Below are 5,804 nucleotides of genomic sequence, written 5' to 3'. Positions count from 1 at the left end.
TGGTTTGGCCCTGTGTCCCCACCCAAATCTCACACTGAATTGTAAAGGTCCCACCCACATGTCAAAGGCGGGACCAGGTGGAGGTAATTGGATCATGGGGATGGTTTCCCCCATACTGTTCTTGTGATAATGAGTGAATCTCACGGGGTCTGATTTTTTTTTTTTTTTGGAGACGGAGTCTTGCTCTGTCGCCAGGCTGGAGTGCAGTGGCGCGATCTTGGCTCACTGCAACCTCCGCCTCCCGGGTCCAAGCAATTCTCCTGCCTCAGCCTCCCAAGTAGCTGGACCTACAGGCGCATGCCACCATGCCCAACTAATTTTTGTATTTTTAGTAGAGACGGGGTTTCACCATGTTGGCCAGGATGGTCTTGATCTCTTGACCTCGTGATCTGCCCACCTCGGCCTCCCAAAGTGCTGGGATTACAGGCATGAGCCACCATGCCCAGCCGATCTGATGGTTTTATAAGCAACTGGCATTTCCCCTGCTTGCTCTCATTCTCTCTCCTGCAGCCCTATGAAGAGGCACCTTCCTCCATGATTGTAAGTTTCCTGAGGCTTCCTCAGCCATGCAGAACTGTGAGTCAATTAAACCTCGTTTCTTTATAAATTACCTAGTCTCGGGTATTTCTTCATAGCAGCGTGAGAACGGACTAATACAATTGGTTTTGTCCAATCTGCAGAGATGACCATTGCTATCACAGCCAAAGAGAGGCAAAGCAAAAGGGTAGGAAGCCCAAAAGTCCTAAGACCTAATAGCATGAACACTAATGGCAGGTACATGGAGAGGATGAGGACCAGCATTGGGATCTTTACATTATGCTCGCAGAGCTCATAAAAAATTTAACAAATTAGGCTGGATGCTGTGGCTCATGCCTGTAATCCCAGCACTCTGGGATTACAGAGACTGAGGTGGGAGGATTGCTTAAACCCAGGAGTTCGAGACCAGCCTGGGCAATATCTCTATAAGAAAATTAAAAAATTAGCAGGGCATGGTGGTACACTACTAGGGAGACAGCTACTCAGGAGGATGAGGCTGGAGGACTGCTTGCGCCCAGGAGGTAGGGGCTGGCAGTGAGCTAAGATCTTGCCACTGCACTCCAGTCTGGGCAACAGAGTCAGACCTTGTCTCTGTCTCTCTTAAAAAAAAAAAAAAGGGCCAGGCGCGGTGGCTCATGCCTGTAATCCCAGCGCTTTGGGAGGCCGAGGCAGGTGGATCACGAGGTCAGGAGATCGAGTCCATCCTGGCTAACACAGCGAAACCCCATCTCTACTAAAAATACAAAAAATTAGCTGGGGGTGGTGGCGGGCGCCTGTAGTCCCAGCTACTAGGGAGGCTGAGTCAGGAGAATGGTGTGAACTCGGGAGGCAGAGCTTGCAGTGAGCTGAGATCGTGCCACTGCACTCCAGCCTGGGCAACAGAACGAGACTTCGTCTCAAAAAAAAAAAAAAAAAAAAATGGACTTGACTAGAACAAAATGAAGTGGACTAGAGATGCTGGCATTTTGTCTGGATGTAGGAAACGGGGAGCAGAGTGGAAGTTTCCTCCTGCTTGTCCAGTGGTTACCCTTGGGGAGCAGAGTGGAAGGTTCCTCCCCCTTGTCCTGTGGTTACCCTGGGTAAGCCCTGTCTTGTTTAGTTTCATCACAAGGCAGGGCTTGAATGTGTCAGCCTATGATTTGGTCATCTGTGGTCTCTTCCAATTAAATAAGGAAGGTGCAGCAGTGAATGTCATGGAGATGTTCATCCAGCAACTATTGTTGGAGGGTAACTCTGTTCCCAAAGCTCATGTTATTATTTTTTATTTTTAAAAAAGGCATCCTAGAGGGAGACTGAGGGGTCTCCCCACAGACAGCGTCCCCACATCTGGGCTTATGCTATGCCAGTGTGGTCTTCCTAAAATACCACAATGATCATGTGAAAGACCTGCATTAAACCTTTAAGTGGCTCTCATTGCCCATAAAATAAATCTCAGACTTCTCATCCTGGCATTAATGGTCCTCCCTGAGTTGACCTCATTCTGTATTGAGGCTTCCTTCTAATTATTCACTAAACCATAGTCTCGTCAGCAAAACTAGTTTACTTGAGCTTTTGCGAACTTTCTCATTCTTTGCGCTTTTATGAATCCTATTCATTTTTCACGGCCTTATTCAAATTCATCTTCCGTCTTCCCTGAAGTCTTTCCTTTATAGACCAACTTCAAGTGTTTTCCTTTTTGTGGTTAAAAAAAATTTTTTTTGGCCGGGTGCGGTGGCTCACACCTATAATCCCAGCGCTTTGGGAGGGTGAGGCAGGACGATAGTGAGGTCAGGAGTTTGAGACCAGCCTGGCCAACATAGTGAAAACCTGTCTTTACTAAAAATACAAAAATTAGCCGGGCTTGGTGGCACCTGCCTGTAGTCCTAGCTACTTGGGAGGCTGAGGCAGGAAAATTGCTTGAACCCAGGAGGCGGAGGATGCAGTGAGCTGAGATCCCACCAATGCACTCTAGTCTGGTGACAGAGTGAAACTCTGTCTCAAAAAATAAAGAAAAGAAAAGAAAAGACAACAACAATCATCCACATTTCTATCACTGAGAATCAATCACTGCTAACTTTTTTTTTTTTTTGAGACAGAGTCTCTCTCTGTCACCCAGGTTGGAGTGCAATGGCATGATCTCTCCTCACTGCAACCTCCGCCTCCCGGGTTTAAGCAATTCTCCTTTCTCAGGCTCTCAAGTAGCTGGGATTACAGGCACCCGCCACCACTCCTGGCTAATTTTTTGTATTTTTAGTAGAGACAGGCTTTTTCCGTTTTGACCAGGCTGGTCTCGAACTCCTGACCTCAGGTGATCCACCCCTTCAGCCACCCAAAGTGCTGGGATTACTGGCATGAGTCACCTCACCCAGCCAGCAGCGAACATTTTTGCATATTTAATTTAAATCTTTTTTTTTTTAAAGAAAAATCAGTGTTGGTTTGATGACAATGATATTACATTTTTCATTTCATTCATTTCATTTTCATTTTTATTTTTGGAAGGAAATCACTTTATTTTAATTAACTCACAGAGAATAAAATCACAGCTAGTTTAAGGAGGCTACACAAACATTTGCCCAGCCCCAAATTCTACACTACCTTAATGAAATTCTGCACAGTAAGAGCACCTTCTTTCATTTCAATTCTGAAGCAAGGAAGCTATGAATGAGAAGGAGAGGTTTAACTGATGGTTACACTTTATACCTTCACTATCAGTTATATTTTTATACTAAATTAACTTGGTTATGAGAGCTGATTTTTCATTACTCCAATTTGACCTTCTTGATTAGGCCAATCTGTTTGCAGGTCTGCACTGTTTCAGCACCTCACTGAAACCCTCACAGAGCTTTCTGTCACCCTGGTTCTGTGCATCCTCCAAAAACTGGTCTCACAGAAGCAAGGCCGCTGCTGTTGTGCCGACTGGATTCCCTGAGGCTACTGGTAAGTGATGTCAGGCCTTACAGGCTCAGCATTACTTCCTCCACTGAAGCCCCCGGTGACGGCGTGGCCCAGTGTGTGCCCCACAGCAGAGCCCACAGCCACGTCAGCTGCAGTGGTTGCCATCTGGGCCCTCAGACCTGGCTGCTGGGGAGCAGCAGCAGGAGAGCCAACTGCAGAGGTGGATGCCACTGTTGGCGGCTGAGCTGCTGGTGCTGGCCTGGATGCAGCTCTCATCTGAGATGCCCGGCTGGCCAGAGGGGCCATGTGGGAGGTGCGGCTTCAGCTTCCATGGGGCATCCTAGGTGTGTGGCGGCTCGGCATTTGGATGTGTGAAAACAAGCCGTTTTGTTCATTTTAAAGAGCTCAAACAATGCAGAAAACTGCAGTGATAAAATTTAGAAAATATACAATCCTCCCCGAATCCCGCCACCTAGAAAGAACCACCATTAGCTCTATTTTTATTTTTATTGCCCAGGCTGGAGTGCAATGGCTCGATCTCAGCTCACTGCAACCTCTGCTTCCCGGATTCAAGTGATTATTCTGTCTCAGCCTCCCAAGTAGCTGGGATTACGGGTGTGCACCACCATGCCCAGATAATTTTTTTGTGTTTTTAGTAGAGATGAGTTTCACCATGTTGGTCAGGCTGGTCTCAAACTCCTGACCTCAGGTGATCTGCCCGCCTCGGCCTCCCAAAGTGCTGGGATTACAGGCATGAGCCACCACGCCTGGCCTATCAATATTTGTTGAATGAATATCTTGTAGAATTTTTTAAGGCTTTGAAATTGCTTTGTATTTGGCAAATACTTTAAATCTAATGCCTCTCCCACTTGCTTTTTTGAAAAAATGAGTTATCCTTATCCTTATCCTTTTCCCAGGATAGCCCTCAGACTTTCCTGGGTGGGCCCTACATCTCAGCAGCCTCCCTGGAAAACATCCTCTGCTTCTCTGGACTCTCCAAGTGGGACAGATGCAGAGAATATCTGCCCTCTTGGCCCCCACAGGCTGAGCATACCCAGTAATTGGTCTTATTATTCTGTGTTGGAATTTTAGAAAGATAGTGTGATGTGGTTATTATTCTATGAATATCAACTTCTAAATTGATCCAATGCTCAATGAAAATGACATTTCTTTTTCTTTTTCTTTTCTTGAGATGGAGTTTGGCTTTTGTTGCTTAGGCTGGAGTGCAATGGTGCAATCTTGGCTCACCGCAACCTCTGCTTCCTGGGTTCAAGTGATTTTCGTGCCTCAGCCTCCTGAGTAGCTGGGATTACAGGACCACACCACCACACCTGGCTAATTTTTGTATTTTTAGTAGAGACAGCATTTCGCCATATTGGCCAGGCTGGTCTTGAACTCTGACCTCAGGTGATCCACCAGCATTAGCCTCCCAAAGTGCTGGGATTACAGGTGTGAGCCACTGTGCCTGGCCATTTTTCCTTCTTTTCTTTTCTTTTTTTTTTTTTTTTTTGAGACAGGGTTTTGCTCTGCTGCTCAGGTTGGAGAAAACCCACTGAGAAACATAATATATATGGAAGCTGTTCATACATAGTATATGAGTGGGCTGTAGAGACAGGGGTGCTGTGGAGGAAATGAGCTTTGATTTTGTTGCTGAAAACTGCATTATTAGCTCCTGAATTTCCAGTCTGTTATATAATTGTTTATGTGAACATGATGCATTTTAAGGTGTAATATTTAAAATTTACTTGGCATTAAATCGTAGTTCTGCTCTTAATATACTTTATAGAGAATATGGGACATGGTTTTATTCATACAGATTGTTAGGTTCATTTCTTTAAAAGAGACTAGCTCCTTTAGTGGATTTGATGTGTAGAAGGATAATTTTAGCGCAAGTAACTGCTAAACTATGCATTCGAGAGCAGAGGCAGTGGGGAATATGGTGTAATTACTTGAGATAAGGTATGTTTATCATTTGTGTTTTCTCATGGTGAAGATTAAATATATAGCTTAAATATAATGCATATGCTCATAAGAACCCTTTTCATTAGATGTCTATGTACTGAGTAGCAGGCTCTTAAAATGGCTGTTTCCCTGGATTGATTGTTGAGGGAAGAAAGTGTAATTGCACCAGATCAATCTGGCTCAACTTTTATGTAACAAAGTTGTGAGTTGTTTTTCAGTTGCCATGGACCCCCAGGTCAAAGGTCATGTAACCTGAGCATGCCCAGATGAACAGTCTGGGTAGGGGGATCCTAAGTGCTTGGACTGAGGAGAGGGGACTGAATTAAAAAGCAGACACCACGTGGTGGCATCCAGGATCCAATCAGATCAAGCTCTGATGTTACCTCTTGGCAGGATCCAGTTAGATCATGCCTCCTGGCAATCACCTCATT

General features: G+C 45.3%; 1 pseudogene; it reads right to left on the bottom strand.

Moving 5' to 3' along the window:
• Nucleotides 1-3,298: 3,298 nt before the first annotated feature.
• Nucleotides 3,299-3,750, bottom strand: LOC101153640 (coiled-coil-helix-coiled-coil-helix domain-containing protein 2-like; annotated as a pseudogene).
• Between the last annotated feature and the right edge of the window lie 2,054 nt (nucleotides 3,751-5,804).

This window comes from Gorilla gorilla, chromosome 20, assembly GCF_029281585.2.
Source record: "Gorilla gorilla gorilla isolate KB3781 chromosome 20, NHGRI_mGorGor1-v2.1_pri, whole genome shotgun sequence".
Classification (NCBI taxonomy): domain Eukaryota; kingdom Metazoa; phylum Chordata; class Mammalia; order Primates; family Hominidae; genus Gorilla; species Gorilla gorilla.
Note: the sequence above shows the minus strand (reverse complement) of the source record. Positions and strands in the feature narration are given on the sequence as shown.